This window comes from Macaca thibetana, chromosome 10 (assembly GCF_024542745.1).
Source record: "Macaca thibetana thibetana isolate TM-01 chromosome 10, ASM2454274v1, whole genome shotgun sequence".
Classification (NCBI taxonomy): Eukaryota; Metazoa; Chordata; class Mammalia; order Primates; family Cercopithecidae; genus Macaca; species Macaca thibetana.
The window spans coordinates 21,512,076-21,528,149 of record NC_065587.1 but is presented as its reverse complement, the minus strand read 5'-3'; the positions used below and the strand labels follow the sequence as shown (position 1 = coordinate 21,528,149).

The following is a 16,074-nucleotide window of genomic DNA, read 5'->3' as shown; positions in this document are numbered from 1 at the left end:
CTGAGGTGGGTGGATCACCTGAGGTCAGGAGTTCAAGACCAGCCTGGCCAACATGGCAAAACCCCATCTCTACTAAAAATACAAAAAATTAGCCTGACATGGCGGTGGCGGTGCATGCCTGTAATCACAGCTACTTGGGAGGCTGAGGCGGGAGAATCGCTTGAACCCGGGAGGCAGACGTTGCAGTGAGCCAAGATTGGTGCCACTGCACTCCAGCCTGGGCAACAGAGCAAGACACTGTCTAAAAAAAAAAAATTTGTTTTTAAAAAATAACAAAATAAAACTCAAATCTGGAGAAGAAAGGAAGAATGAAACATTGCATCCAGAGGAAATAAAGCCTTTGGAGTGTGACATCAAATCTGGAAATCTGAGCCATGAATTCAATTCCATAAAAATCGAGTTTTCCTGCATGGCCAAAAACATAATAAAAAGCCAAAAGACGTACGATAAACATACTCACAAACATTTGCATCACGCTGCAGACAAGGCCTATTTTCCTATATAAAAAGTGACTACAAATAGGAGAATGGCAGAGGATGTGGACAGTTCACAGAAAGTGAATTAATATAATGGTTCAAGCTTATTTATAAGAGACACAGAAACTGAAACTACTGTGAAATATCACCTGTCAGCTGCTGAACTGATAAAGACTCGAGTCTAGTAACACCCCATGTTGGTGCTGACATGGGTGATTAGGCGCCCTCATTTGAGGCTAGTGACAGTCTGAAACGCTACAACCTCTGAAGCAAATTGGTAACAGTCATTAAAATTGCAAAGGTCCTTACCCGTTGACCCAGTAATTCTGCTTCTAGGACTCTACATGTGGAAAACTATGTAGATACAAAATTATTCATGCAGCATCCTTTCTAATAGCAAAATACTATAAATGTCCTACCACAGGACTGGTTTAAAAAATGATAGCACAGCAGAGCTGGGCACATCTGTGGCTCCAGCTACTCAGGAGGCTTAATGGTGAGGATAGTTTGAGCCCAGGAGTTTGAGGCCAGCCTGGGCAACACAGTAAGACCCCAACTCTATAAATAAATAAAATGACAGCACAGCATACGGACATTCCACAGCATGGTGGAATACTAGGCATCCATGCAAAAGAACGAGGCAGTTCTGGCTGGGCATGGTGGCTCACGCCTGTAATCCCAGCACTTTGGGAGGCCGAGGCAGGTGGAACCCCGTCTCTACTAAAAATACAAAAAAAATTAGCTGGGTGTGGTGGGACATGCCTGTAGTCCCAGCTACTCGAGAGGCTGAGGCAGGAAAATCGCTTGAACCTGGGAGGCAGAGGTTGTAGGGAGCTGAGACTGTGCCATTGCACTCCAGCCTGGGTGACACAGTGAGACTCCATCACGAAAAAAAAAAAGGTATCTCAGATTTCCCCACAGACTTCCTTCCCTAATTTGGGATCTGTCCTGTTGAATGCTATCAACCTGGTGACTGCCACGATGCCTGCCACATTCTAGGAGCTCACCAAATGTTTGCTGGCAAAATGAATGAAAAGACAGTTTCACAGAGAAGCTACAAAACCAAGGGCCCAAAACAGATCAAGATGAGAGAGCTCTGTGACAAGTGCCAGACAGTGATGACTGGGCAGACCAGACCGGGAACATAAGGCTTTGCAGTTAACATGGCAAGGCTGATCCAATGTCAGATGGCTGCTGGGAAATCGGGCCCTACTACCAACAGCTGTTGACCCTGGGCAACTCCCTCCATCTCCGGGCCTGCCTTTCTCCAAATGTCAAACAAAAGAATATGATTAATCAATGGCTCAAGTCCCTCTCTACTCTTAAACCATTTCAAACAGATAAAAGTGGAACTGTTCTGGTGGAAGGAAGGGTGGGAGGCCTAGAGCCTGGCTCATTTCACTATGCCTACCTCTCCCCATCCTCACCAGGGCCCTTCAGACATCCCGTGGTTCTATGGAGCAAAGCCTGAAAACCAGTCTACTGAATGATAAGTCCCTCCCATATCTCACATTCTATGATTCTCTGCTGGATGAGGGGCCCATTTCCCTACCAATGAGTGTTCTTCCCAGGTGTCAAACATGAGGAAGTAGAGTATGATCATTCTAAGAGCATGACAGATGTTTCCAAGGGGAAAAAAAGAGAACAAATTCAGAATGCAGCCAAGGCCAGCAAACCCCATTAGGTCTTCAGTAGGAAGAAAAACAGTAAGAAGCCAAACAACAGAGCGTTTTAATTTCTCCAAATGGCCAGTCAATGTCAGGCGAAGGCCTTTTCTAGTCTCAGGGCAGTGATTCATGTCAGAGCAGCCCATGCTCTTCAATCAGATGAGAAGTGTGAAGTTGATGGTGGCAGCACAAGGCACTGCACACTCTTGGCACTCAGTGAATTAATGAAGGAGACCATCAGTGTGGTGAGATGAGCCAGAGAAAAAGCTTTAGGAAAGGAAAAGGGGAAAGAGATGTTTCACAAGGTCAGATCCAGCTGCATGTCTATCTCTGAACTCAAGGATATTCAGGCAGGAAAAACTGATCTCTGAAGGTCTATGTTGGTGGCTCCCAACTTTGGTACTGGAACTGCCACTGTTAACACTTCCCTAATGAATAAATAGCTGTCAGAAACCTGCTCCATAGAACCTGTTAGCTCATGCACGGTCAAGAGGAAGTTAGGGAAGAGTGAAAAAAAGGGGCTGGGGTGATGCCACTGTTTCTTCTTCATTTGAAGCAGAAAGGCCAAACTTCGTTCATTCTATGTGTTTTGCTGCTTTGGTTCTGTTTCAAGGGCTGAGGTTAATTCATTTGACAAGTATTCCCCTACTCTGTGCCATGCCCTGGACTGTGTACCTGCTTCTACAAAGCTTAGAGTTCGTTAGAGATGATGATGCTACTCACCACTCCTCATTTGTCTGACAATTTCCTTTTAAACAGGAAAAGGGGCCGGGCATGTTGGCTCATGCCCATAATCCAGCACTTTGGGAGGCTGAGATAGGATCATTTGAGGTCAGGAGTTTGAGACCAGCCCGGCCAACATGGTAAAACCCTGTCTTTACTGAAAATACAAAAATTAGCTGGGTGTGGTGGCAGGTGCCTGTAATCCCAGCTACTCGGGAGGCTGAGGTGGAAGAATCGCTTGAACCCGGGAGGTGGGGGTTGCAATGAGCCAAGACTGTGCCACTGCACTCCAGCCTGGGCGACAGAGTGAGAGCCTGTCTCAAAAAAAAAAAAAAAAAAAAAAAAAAAAAAAGGTCCTTATAGGTAAATACTTAAGTAAACTGTAAAGTTAACAGACAGGGAAACAGGTAAGGCCAGCTGGAAGACTAAAAGGTGAGTCAGCAGTAGAAAAACCAGATTTCAGACTTTCTCTCTGAGAAAACGTGGTTACCGAACTCAGACAGGCTCTTTCAAGTCAGTTCAATAACTATGAGAAAATAATCTGTGTTCTTTAGGCTCAGCATGAAATTTGGAACAAAAGTGGCAGTGGTAGTAGTAATGGCAAATGGATGTGCATCATGTGACAGACACTATGTAAAGAGCTTTAAAGTTAGTCCTCATGGCAGGGCGCGGTGATTCATGTCTGTTAATCCCAGCACTTTGGGAGGCCGAGGCTGGCGGATCATGAGGTCAGGAGTTTGAGACCTGCCTGGGCAACATGTTGAAAACCCTGTCTACACTAAAATACAAAAAATTAGCCAGGCGTGGTGGCACACGCTTGTAGTCTCAGCTACTCTGGAGGCTGAGGCAGCAGAATCGCTTGATCCTGGGAGGCGGAGGTTGTAGTGAATCAAGATCGCGCCACTCGCTGGGCGCGGTGGCTCAAGCCTGTAATCCCAGCACTTTGGGAGGCCGAGGCAGGCGGATCACGAGGTCAGGAGATCGAGACCATCCTGGCTAACACGGTGAAACCCTGTCTCTACTAAAAAATACAAAAAAACTAGCTGGGCGAGGTGGCGGGTGCCTGTAGTCCCAGTAGCTGGTACTACTCGGGAGGCTGAGGCAGGAGAATGGCATAAACCCAGGAGGCGGAGCTTGCAGTGAGCTGAGATCCGGCCACTGCACTCCAGCCTGGGTGACAGAGCGAGACTCCGTCTCAAAAAAAAAAAAAAAAAAGATCGCGCCACTGCACTCCAGCCCGGGTGACAGTGTGAGACTCGGTCTCCAAAAAAAAAAAAAAAAAAAGTTAGTCTTCACGATAATCCATGAAGGTTTTAATATTATCACAAGTTTACAGGTGAGGAAATTGAAGTACCAGGGAGGTCAAGGCATTTGTTTGGAGTTACACAGCTAGAAAATGGCAGTGCCAACACTCTCCACTGCTGCCCCCTAATAAGGTCACACGTGTCCCACTCTGTCCAGCAAGGCAACTGCTTCTCTCTGAATGAAGCCCTGGCAGAAACATACATGCTCTAGGTTAAAGGGTATGTGAAATGGGTTGCCACACATCTCTGCAGAGTCCCTCAGATGTTGAATTACAGGTTATTTTAGGGTCAGCCCATCCAGTTTGTTCAACAGGGAATGTCAAGTTTGGTCATGTGCCTAGTGAAAGCCTGTCTGGATGCGCTTGCCCAGTTACGGGCCTCCTGGGATTTCCATGAAAACTGATTAGTCAAAATCAATCTGGCCGGGCACGGTGGCCCACACTTGTAATCCCAGCATTTTGTGAGGCCGAGGCAGGCAGATTGCTTGAGCACAGGAGTTCGAGACCAGCCTGGGCAACACAGTGAAACCCCACCTCTATAAAAAATACAATTAGCCAGGTGTGGTGGCACACATCTGTAGTACCAGCTACAGGAGCCTGAGGTGGGAGGATTGCTTGAGCCTGGGAGGTTGAGGCTGCAGTGAGCTATGAATGTGACACTGCACTCCAGCCTGGGCAACAGAGAGAGACCTTGTCTCAAAAAAAAAAAAAAGTTGGGCCAGGCGCAGTGGCTCACTCCTGCAATCCCAGCACTTTGGGAGGCCAAGGCGGGCGGATCACGAGGTCAGGAGATCGAGACCATCCTGGCTAACATGGTGAAACCCCACCTCTACTAAAAATACAAAAAATTAGCTGGGCATGGTGGCGGGCGCCCGTAGTCCCAGCTACTCGGGAGGCTGAGGCAGGAGAATGGTGTGAACCTGGGAGGCGGAGCTTGCAGTGAGCTGAGATTGCACCACTGCGCTCCAGCCTGGGTGACAGAGCGAGACTCTGTCTCAAAAAAAAAAAAAAAAAAAAAAAAAAAAAAAAAAAGGTCAATCTCCTGAGGCCCATTAGCAATTAAAGACTTCAGAATGAAAAGGAACTAAAGGCAGACAAATGTCACATGCAAACGTTCTTATATTGGCTTTGAGTCTCTAGAACTTCATTCTAGAATCACATACCAGTTCTCAACTGATCTATAAGCAGTAATGTGTGGAAAGATCCGCTGTAAAGAAAAAAAAGTGGTGGGTACAGTGGCTCATGCCTGTAATCCCAGCACTTTAGGAGACCGAGGCGGGCAGATCACTTGAGGTCAGGAGTTCGAGACCAGCTTGGCCAACATGACGAAACCCATCTCTACTAAAAATACAAAAATTAGCTGGACATGGTTGCTCATACCTATAGTCCCAACTGCTCAGGAGGCTGAGGCAGGAGAATCGCTGGAACCTGAAATCACACCACTGCACTCCGGCCTGGGTGACAGAGCAAGACTCCATCTCAAAAAAAGAAAAAGAAAAGTTCCTCTGGACTTGAAAATAAAGTAAGGCTTCTTCTGAACAGTACTTAAATTAATCGAGATGAGGAGAAAGAGGTCAGAGACTACAGAACAAGGCTCTTTGTGGTCTCAGTCTTCCCATCTATGTAATGGGGAGACTTTCTAAAGATCTGTCAAATTAAGAGTGTAGAGCACCATCCACTCCATGCCTGGAACTGTACCCCACACAGAAGCACCCAGTAAACAAAAGACAGTCTTTTCTCACTGAGCTCTTACAGATTTAGAGGCCAGGTAAAGGACTTCAGGGGAATGGCAGAGTGATCATGCCTCCAGAGGAGGAGGGTTCTGAGATAGGTGGAGCAGCAAGGGAAGTTCTCTTAGATGAAGAGAGGCTTGGCTGGACACGAAAAGACAGGTCAGATTTAGAAAGGCAAGAGTGGAGGTGGCAGAGGCGCACCACGAAATTGCCAATGTGACAAGAGAGGGAACTGGCAACAATTAAATCAACACTAGCTGATTTACTAGCAACAATCTTGCTAAGTGATTTACAACCCTTCTCATTTTAATTCTCAAGGTAATTCACTTAAAAAATGAGGAATTAGAGACACTGAGAGATGAGTGATTTACCTATGGCCAAAACAAGAAGTCTGTGAGCCCCTGCCTGGCTGAAGGAAAGGACCTGGAAGGGAAAGGAGCAGGCGAGGCTAGGGAAGGGAGAATGAGGTTCAGAAATGGTCCTGGATGCCAGGTGTGTTGGGTCCTGCCAGCAGAAGACACAATGGTCTTGTCAAATGACAAGTCTCATGCTGATAAGCATTTGACACTACTGATCACTCCCTTCTCCCCGAAATCCTGTCTTCCCTCAAATGCCAGGATGCCATGCTCTCTGCCTGCCCTCCTACGCCACTGTCTGCGCTTTCTCAGTCTCCTTTGCTTGTTCCTCTCCTTCTCCTTCAACACTGTGTGCCCCAGGGCTCAGGCCTGGTACCTCTTCTCCTCCCCATCTATGCTATTTTGCCTCTTTGGTGGATCATCCAGTATCACAGCTTTGCATACTATCCACATAGCCCAACCTCTCCCCAGAACCCCCAGCACAGATGTCCAAACTGTCTACCTGACATCTCCACATTACTGTGGAGATGACTAGCAGGCAGCTCAAACTTAATGTGATAAAAACTGACCTTCTGCTTCCTTCCTTTCCCCAACTGGCTCACCCTGCAGCCTACATCATCTAGTTCTTGCCAGCACTATCTTTAAGAGGGCCTCAGGCTAAAAACCTGAGTCACCCTTAACAACATACTCTCCCTTAAATCTATCGGCAAATCCTATTGGATTCCGACCTTCAAAATGAATCTAGAATCCATGAGCAGCTTCTCACTAGCTCCATCACTACCCCCCAGCTCCAGGACAGCATCACCTTCCACTGAGTGCTAACAAAGCTGCTCCCACACTGCTCTGCTGACACCCCATCTCAGCAACAACCAGGATGATCCTTTTACAGTCTAAGTCAGACAGTAGCATCCCTCTGCTCAACGTCCTCCAATGGTTCTCTTACTCATAGTAAAAGAAAAAGTCCCTACCATGGCCTCATAGCCCACAGGCCCTGTAAGAGATGCATGCCCCTTCTCTCTCACACGTGCACCCTGCTGGCCATTACCCTTGGAACTCTTCTCTCCATCATTACCTCAGTTCCAGCTGCACAGGCCTCTTTACTGATCCTTGAACACAACAGGCATCCACCCCAGGACCTTCGCCCATGCTATTCACTTTGCCAGGAAGGCTCTTTCTCCAGACAGCCTCATGGCTCAGTCCCTCACCTCTTTAGGTTTTGGCTCAAACGTCATCTTCTCATTGAGGCCTTCTTTGACCACTTTATTTAAAATTGTACACCCCCCCCGGCCAGGCACAGTGGCTCACGCCTGTAATCCCAGCACTTTGGGAGGCAGAAGTGGGCAGATCACAAGGTCAGGAGATCGAGACCATCCTGGCTAACATGGTGAAACCCCGTCTCTACCAAAAATACAAAAAATTAGCTGGGTGTGGTGGCAGGCACCTGTAGTCCCAGTTACTCGGGAGGCTGAGGCAGGAGAATGGCGTGAACCCAGGAGGTGGAGTTTGCAGTGAGCCGAGATTGCACCACTGCACTCCAGCCTGGGCAACACAGCGAGACTCCGTCTCAAAAAACAAACAAACAAAAAAAAACCCACCTCTTTGCTCTTTTTCCCTTAGAAGTACTTATTACCTATTACCTACATACTGTAAAATATACTTTCGTTGTCTATTTTTTCTCCCCCTATAAATTCCATAATGTAAATGGGGGTAAGGATTTTGTCCATTTTGTTCACTATCATATTCCTAACTCCTAGGCTGGTACCTGGCAAACAGGTGTTCAATAAATAGCTGAACGATCAGTGCTCAACTCTCTTCTTGGGCAAATTTCATGTTTTGTAAACCAACCTCTGCTAGAGCAGCTTCTCAATGTTCCATTCACTGGGTTATTCAGGATCAGAGATACATCTGCTCTGATTGTCAAGCTATTCTGACTATACTGAAATCGAACATGCCAGACCCCTAGCCCATTTACAGCCAATAAATGGAAGGTAAGTGAATAAATTATGAGAGAGAGAAGAAAGGGCAAGGGTAGAAGATCAGGTGGCAACATCTCCAGTGGGAGAAATGTTCAGTGAAGCCAAGCCACTGTCACCTGCTCCCACAGGTATCAGCTCAGAGTGACAGAGCTGCAGAAGGTCAGGGGGCTCTGGCACAGGATATAAGTACCAGGTCTTTGCCTCCAGGCCCACATGCCTTCTTTGTTCCTCTAACAGCCAACTCTTCACTATCTCTATCCTTGCTGATCCTTCTGCTTGGATTATCCCCTCCTAACTGCTCCAATTTATCCTTCAAATCTCAGCTTAGATGACTTCACTTCAAAGACACCTTCCCTTCCAGCGTGATACCTCTGATGCTTAAAAAAATAAACAAACAAAAAAAAAAAACCTTTCCTGCATGTACTATCTTTTTTTTTTTTTCTTAGAGACAGACAGTCTTGCTCTGTCACCCAGGCTAGAGTGCAGTGGTGTGATCATAGCTCACTGCAGCATCGAACTACTGGGCTCAAGCAATCCTTCTGCTTCAGCCTCCTGAGTAGCTGGGACTACTGGCATATGCCATGCCCAGCTAATCTTTTCAAGTTTTTTGTGGAGTCTCGCTAAATTATCCAGGGTGGTCTTGAACTCCTGGCCTCAGGTGATCCTCCCACCTCAGCCTCCCAAGTAGCTGGGATTACAGGCATGAGCCACTGCACCTGGCCATGCATGTACAATCTTAAGAAGGTATTCTCTGTCACATCCTCCAGTATTCTTATTCATACATTTCCTGAGTATCTTCTGTGTACCAGAAACATTTCTTTTTTTTTTTTTTTTTTTTTTGAGACTGAGTCTGGCTCTGTCGCCCAGGCTGGAGTGCAGTGGCCGGATCTCAGCTCACTGCAAGCTCCACCTCCCGGGTTTACGCCATTCTCCTGCCTCAGCCTCCCGAGTAGCTGGGACCACAGGCGCCCGCCACTTCGCCCGGCTAGTTTTTTGTATTTTTTAGTAGAGATGGGGTTTCACCGTGTTAGCCAGGATGGTCTCGATCTCCTGACCTCGTGATCCGCCCGTCTCGGCCTCCCAAAGTGCTGGGATTACAGGCTTGAGCCACCGCGCCCGGCCACCAGAAACATTTCTACAGATTGGGAATGCAGCAGTGAAAGAAACAGACATCCTTCCCTACATGGAGTTTACATCATAATGGGGGAAAGAGACTGTAAGCAAGATAAATGAGTAAAATACACAACATCTTAGATAGTGATGAACACTATGGAGGCAAAAAAGAGGAGGGAAGGAGGATAGGGAGGGGAGAGGGGAGGAAGGGAAGTTAAAATTTAACTAGGGTGGCCGTAGAAGGCCTCCTTGAGAAGGTGACAGGTGACACTGTCTGGGGAAGAGGCTACCAAACAAAAGAGATCGCCAGTGCAAAGGTGAGTATGTGCCTGGCGTGTCTGAGGAACAGCAGGGAAGTGAATGTGGCTGAGTGAGCAATGAGGAAATAGTGGGTCAGGAAGTCACAGGAGAATGCAGGAGGCCTTATGAGCAAGCATGAGGTCTCTGGCTTTTACTGAGTGAGCTGGAGCCACTGGAGGGTTTTGAGCAGAGGAATCCTGACATCTGACTTATATTTTAACAGGCTCTGGCTGCTATGCCTTTTATTTCCCTCGTGGCTTATTGGTTTTTCTAATCATTGCTTTTTTTCTCTACTTCTTTGTCTCTCTCTCCCGCTAGAATGAAGTAAGCAACTCGAGGGCTTATCTGAAGCCTGAAGCCACATCTGGCCTGTTGACCTATCAGCATAGGCCAGCATCAGGCATTAGCAGGCCTCGATAAATACCGAATGAATGCTGGACTTAGGAAGTCTCTGTCCTCAGTGTCCCAGCAGCCAGCCACCCAACACTCGGGGATCAGGCAATGAAGACCACCACAGCAGCAGACCCAAGGCTGGCTCTACTGAAATTGTGTTATTCCACTCGCAATATGCTTAAGATCCTAAATGTAAGGAGGGTGTGGTAAAAAGTATGTCTATTCTGCTACGGAACTCAGTTACTGAAATGCCAAAAATGAACAATGAAGGTTCAGTTTTAAAGCTTTTGAGACCTGACTTTCTTTTTTTTTTTAATTATACTTTAAGTTCTAGGGTACATGTGCACAACGTGCAGGTTTGTTACATATGTATACTTGTGCCGTGTTGGTGTGCTGCACCCATCAACTCGTCATTTACATCAGGTACAAACCTACCACCTTCCAGCTCCGAGTCCACAGGGCGGACTGTGGTAACTGGTGGTAACCCGGGGGCTCAGTGACTAAGGCATCCCAGTAACTGATGAACTCTGGGCCTTGTGGGGTCAACCCAGAGTTAGGCTACACTCATACCATAACTAGGAGAGGCCTCCCTTCCTGACAGAGGTCAGAAGTCAAGTTCAAGGCTAAAGACCCAGACAGCATGAGGCATAGGAGTGTAGAACCATAGCCAAGTCCTTCCTCAGCTCCACTATATAAGAGGGGACAATCTAAACACAAGGAGTGGGTAGGTGAAGGCAGCCATAGCAGGTAGGACAGGGGCTCTCCCAGGCTCTACAAAGCAAACAGGCACAACTGCAGCACAACTGTAAAATGGGAACTGCAGTGTTACACGCCTGAGGGGTTTGTGAGGCCAAAACAAGTCAATACACACCTAGCCCTTAGCAGTGCCCAGCCCACAAAATGCCTGATAAATGTTAGCCACTATTACTACTACTGAGAGAGAGTTTACCACTTCTCTGCTCGGTACCAGATTCCCAGGCCTCTGGAAGCCCTGAAACACTCTGGCGGCTGTCTGGTGGTAGCAACTGTAGTTTGAAAGTAGTCTCAGCACTGATCAGATTTCTCCCTGTCTCTATGAGGTGACATGAGGATGGAGAGGAGATAATCTGGAAAGTGCTTTGAATCCCTTAGGAGTCAAGGAATCCTAACAATTCAATGCAATATTCATTCATTCACTCATTGAACACCTGCTGAGCACCAACTATGTACCAGACGTCTCACTGGGTGCTGGAGACATAGTTAAGGCAGGTCCTCATCAAGGATTAAGAGCTATTTACTGGCCCGGTGCGGTGGCTCACACCTGTAATCCCAGCACTTTGGGAGGCCAAGGCGGGCGGTTCACTTGAGGTCAGGAGTTCAAGACCAGCCTGGCCAACATGGTGAAACCCTGCCTCCACTAAAAATACAAAAATTAGCCAAACATGGTGGCAGGCGCCTGTAATCCTAGCTACTCCGGAGGTTAGGGCAAGAGAATCTCTTGAACCCGGGAGGCAGAGGTTGCAGTGAGCTGAGATTGCGCCATTGCACTCCAGCATGGAGGAAAAAGCAAGACTCTGTCTCAAAAAAAAAAAAAAAAAGAAAGAAAGAAAGAAAAAGAGCTATTTACTTGGAAGAGAGCCAAGTAAACAATCACAACCCACTGTGACCCTTGCCACAGGACATCAAGGAGGGGCATCCAGCTCAGACTTCGGGGCGATGATCAGATGGGAAGAACCAAGTAGCACTGCAGCTAAGCAGGTAAGGTTGGGAGAGCAGGAAATGGTGTTCAGGCAGAGGGAATAGCGCAAAGCAAAGGCAGAAAGTTGGAAGGCCAGGTGTGGTGGCTCACACCTGTAATCCCAGCACTTTGGGAGGCCCAGGTGGAAGGAAGGACTGCTTGAGGCCAGGGGTTTGAGACCAGCCTGAGCAACATAGCAAGACTCCGTCTCTACAAAAAATAAAAACAATTTGCCAGGCACAGTGGCACTCACCTGTAGTCCTAGCTACTTGGGAGGCTGAGGCGGGAGGATCATTCAGGCCCACAAGTTGGAGCCTGCAGTGAGCTATGATAGCTCCACTGTACTACAGTCTGGGTAACAAACCAAGATCCTGCCTCAAAAAAAGAAAAAAAAGAGTTGGGGCTTGCAGAAGTAGCAAGCAGCTGAGGTTGACGGGAGCGTGGGAAAAGGTGAGTACGGAGTAGGAGAGATGATGAAAGAGAGCTAGGCAGGGGTCAGAGTCCAAAGGGCCTTGAATGTCACGTTAAGGAATGTGAGTTTTAGCCTGAGGGCAACTAGGAGCCACTGATGAATTTTCAAGCAGAATTTTCTTTAAGGATTCCCCAACTGCTTTGCTGACATTTTTTCTCAGGAGTATTTGTTCCTCTCTATGCGAAGAGATAAAGAACAGAAAAATCACTTCTGGGCTGTGATAATATCAACGATCTCTTTTAAGCAAAAGACCTGTCGAAAAAAAGAAATGTCTGCAAGGCACAAATGTCCCCTCAACTTTCAGAAACACAGCAAAGTGTAAAACCCAAGCCATGTTTGCTTATTGTCAGCACGTCAGGCTTTGGTGCCAGACATGGGAAGTTCCTGGGAAGCGGGCAGTTAAGAAATGCAAGAGTTTCAGAGAATAACCAGAAAAAGATGCAAGTCCAAGCTCAAAGTCAGAAGGACCAACAAATTGAACTTGTTCTGAACTACTTTTAGGAAGTGAAACAAGAAGGGTGGAAGAAGTCCTGAGTACATTAAGGTCTCTGTTTGCAGAAGGAAGTAACGCTCCAGAAGCCAAGGCTGGCAGACTTCCTCAGACACGGGCCCCCCAGCAGGCATCAGTCAGCCTCGAGTCAAAGCACCCAAAAATCACAGGCCCTACACAAATTTTCCCATCTAACCCTCACACAAAGCAGGGGTAGGGGAGTCAGAGAGGGTGGCCAGTATGATTTTAGAGCTGAGGTAAAGGAGGGCCAGCCTATGTAAACCTTCCAGGTCAGGTCACACTGCCAGGAAGCTGCTGAACTGCGGAGCTGGGGTTGAACCCAGGGCTCACTGACTGGGAGTCGAGTGATCTTTCCTTCATACCTCTGGGCTCTTGAAGCAGCTCAGGGGGAAGCCTCCACTGACCCACACTCAACAGATGATCTCCACACAACCTCTGAGGGATCTGACTCTTTGAGAACTACTGAAGCTGCTCCTCATGACAGTTGCTAAGAGGTCAGAGGACACTGGTGGGCTCAACTCAGGACAGAAAACCACATGCTCTGAGCTCTGCTCATGTTCCTACCCTCTGTGACAAGTTGCTTCATCTCAAATCCTCCCTTGGAAGGATGGGAGTAAGGTGACAATATTAAGTTTCTGTGAATTCAATGGAACTAGGACAACAGATCGTAGAGCTAAACAAAAAAAAGGTATTACAGTAATATTTATATACAGCTTTCTTCAGAAGCATGTGGAAGCCCTCACAGGTTCATTCACAGGTTCATACCCCTAGGAATAGACAGGAAGGCGGCAGGTCTTTCTCATGTTGATGTCAGGGAAACTGAGGCAGAATTGAAGCAAGTGAATATCCGCAATGGAATGAGGCTCAGATTCATACAGCCTAGTCCTTCAGCCACCAAACCATCGCACCACCTTCCAAGTAAGATGTGCTCAGCTCTGGCGAGAAGCCATGGGGCCTGCATATTTCTCAGAAAGGCAAAGATTCTTCCTCTGGGTACCTTCTTCCAGAACCTAGGACCAAAAGATCCCCTAGAGGTCATGTGGTTCCTCTCTTTTTAGACCAAAAGGAATGCAGCTCAACCACTCTGAAGAGAAGTTCTGGACAGTCTTCAAATAGCTTTCACGGATAGCCTGTTTTGTGTCTCACTGTTCCCCAAAGTCAGGAAAATCTTAGACTCTTGCCCTGAGAGATATCACTAATAGCAACAGTCTGCAGGATTATTTTATCCTAAAGAAAGCAAATCAAATGACCCTTATGAAGATCAGACAAAAAACAATAAGGCTACATCCTGACACAAATCCAAATAAATACAACGGCAGCTAAAAGTCTTTTTTTTTTTTTTTTTTGAGATGGAGTCTCACTCTGTGGCCCAGGCTGGAGTGCAGTGGCACGATCTTGGCTCACTACAACCTCTGCCTCCTGGGTTCAAGCGATTCTCCTGCCTCAACCTTCCAAGTAGCTGGGATTACAGGCTTGCGCCACCACACCCAGCTAATTTTTGTATTTTTAGTTGAGACGGTTTCACCATGTTGGTCAGGCTGGTCTTGAACTCCTGACCTCGTGATCCACCCGCCTCAGCCTCCCAAAGTGCTGGGATTACAGGCATGAGCCACTGGGCCCGGCTAAAAGTCTTAAATATCCCCTACTCCCCAACCTTACTCCAGTCTTTCCTTTGTCTCTGTACTTTGCAGGTCCCTGAGAGCCTGGGCAGGAAACCTGGCCTTGCCTCTACTACCCGAATGACCTTACATGTGTGATTTAACCTCTCTGTGCCTCAATGTCCTCATCGATAAAACAGGGATCTTTAATCCCCACAAAGGTTGCTGTGAAGTTTAAATGTGTCATTGTAAGGAAAGTGTTTAGCACAGTGCCGGGTACACAGAAGGGGCTCGATAGCCACTAGCAAGCATCTCCGTCGTTATTTTGTAGCATTATCACCGGTGTCCCCATTCAGTCAACATGTTGTCTTAGAGGCTCCAACACACAAGACCAAGCCCGTGCCTAGCCGCGGGCGGGCGGCACGGGACCGTTTTCTAATTTTTCTTTCTTTCTTTCCTTTTTTTCAACCTTGGCAAAGAGATAACGCCCTGAACAACTAGGAGGCATCAGGATGGCCATGCGGGTGAGCCTGAAAGAGGAAACTAGAGCCCGAAGAGTTTTCCCTCCGGCCAGTGAGGAATTCCTCGGGGCCTAAGTCTAAGAGTCTCTCTGAGCGGGAGCCCCAGGAGGGGCTGCGGATCTGGGGCGGCGGAGGAACAGGCCGGCGGCCAAGTGGGAGCGAATGAATGAACGAACCCTCAGCCCTTCCTCCTCCTCTGGCTGGGGACGCCGCTCGCGCCTCTGCAGCGCCGCGTCCTCTTCATGACCTCTGACCCCGCAAACCCCTCACCTAGGACCCCTGACTCCCCGCCCCACTTCTTCTCCTGGCTCGCCCAGGTCCCCGCTTCCTCACCCGCAGGTCCCAACAGCTCCCGACGCCACGGCTCGGTTCGGCTTGGCACCAAAATGTCCGCGGCTTCCACCTCTCGCTCTCCCGGTGCGTCCCAGCTGCCGGCGGCTCGGAGCCCCGCGGCTGTCACCTGCCGGGCGGAAGTGAGCTGCCCGCGCGCCGGTACTTCCGGTGGACGCAAGGCCTGAAGGCGGGGTCAAGGGTACAACCCTGGCGGGGGTGGTGGCCGTGGGGCGGGGCAAGAAAAGGGGCCGAGCCCAACGGTATTAACCCCTCGGCAGCCGCGGCGCTGCTATGCTGCAGTCTCCCGCAGAGCCCCTGGGAAACCAGCCCGCCAGTTAATTCAGCGTGAGGGGGCCAGGCAAGATCGTAGGGACTTTGAAGTCCATCTTCTGTGTAAAGACGGCAAGTCTGAAGTTCTAAGAGGGGCAGCGTTTTGCTCAAGGTCACTCTTTTTTTTTTTGGTTTGAAACAGGGTCTTGCTCTGTTGCCCAAGCTAGAGTGCAGTGGCTTGAAGATCTGGGCTCACTACAACCTCCGCCTCCCGGGCTCAGGTGATCCTCTCACCTCAACCTCGCAAGCAGCTGGGAGCACAGGCGCGCAGCACTACGCCTGGCTAATTATTTATTATTTACTTGTTTATTTATTTTTTGTAGAGAGAGGCTGTCTCACTACATTGCTCAGGCTGGTCTCGAAATCATGCACCCAAGAGATCCTCCTGCCTCGGCCTCCCAAAGTGCTGGGATTACAGGCATGAGCCACTGCACCCGGCCACTTTTTTTTTTTTTTTGTAGAGAGGGGTCTCTGTCTCTGCAGCTCTAGTTTGAACTCTTCCATTCTTAACATGAGTGACCTTGAGCCAGACACAGTGGCTCATACCTGTAG

At 48.3% G+C, this 16,074-nt stretch overlaps 1 protein-coding gene across 5 annotated transcripts in view; it reads right to left on the bottom strand.

The window, feature by feature from the left end:
* AP1B1 (adaptor related protein complex 1 subunit beta 1) overlaps nt 1-15,344 on the bottom strand; it is a 62,717-nt gene extending 47,373 nt beyond the window's left edge. For all 5 annotated transcript variants that reach the window (XM_050806788.1, XM_050806791.1, XM_050806789.1 and 2 more), the window contains exon 1: nt 15,193-15,344. The gene's annotated coding sequence lies outside the window, so the exon portion shown is untranslated. The remainder of the gene's footprint in view (nt 1-15,192) is intronic.
* Between the last annotated feature and the right edge of the window lie 730 nt (nt 15,345-16,074).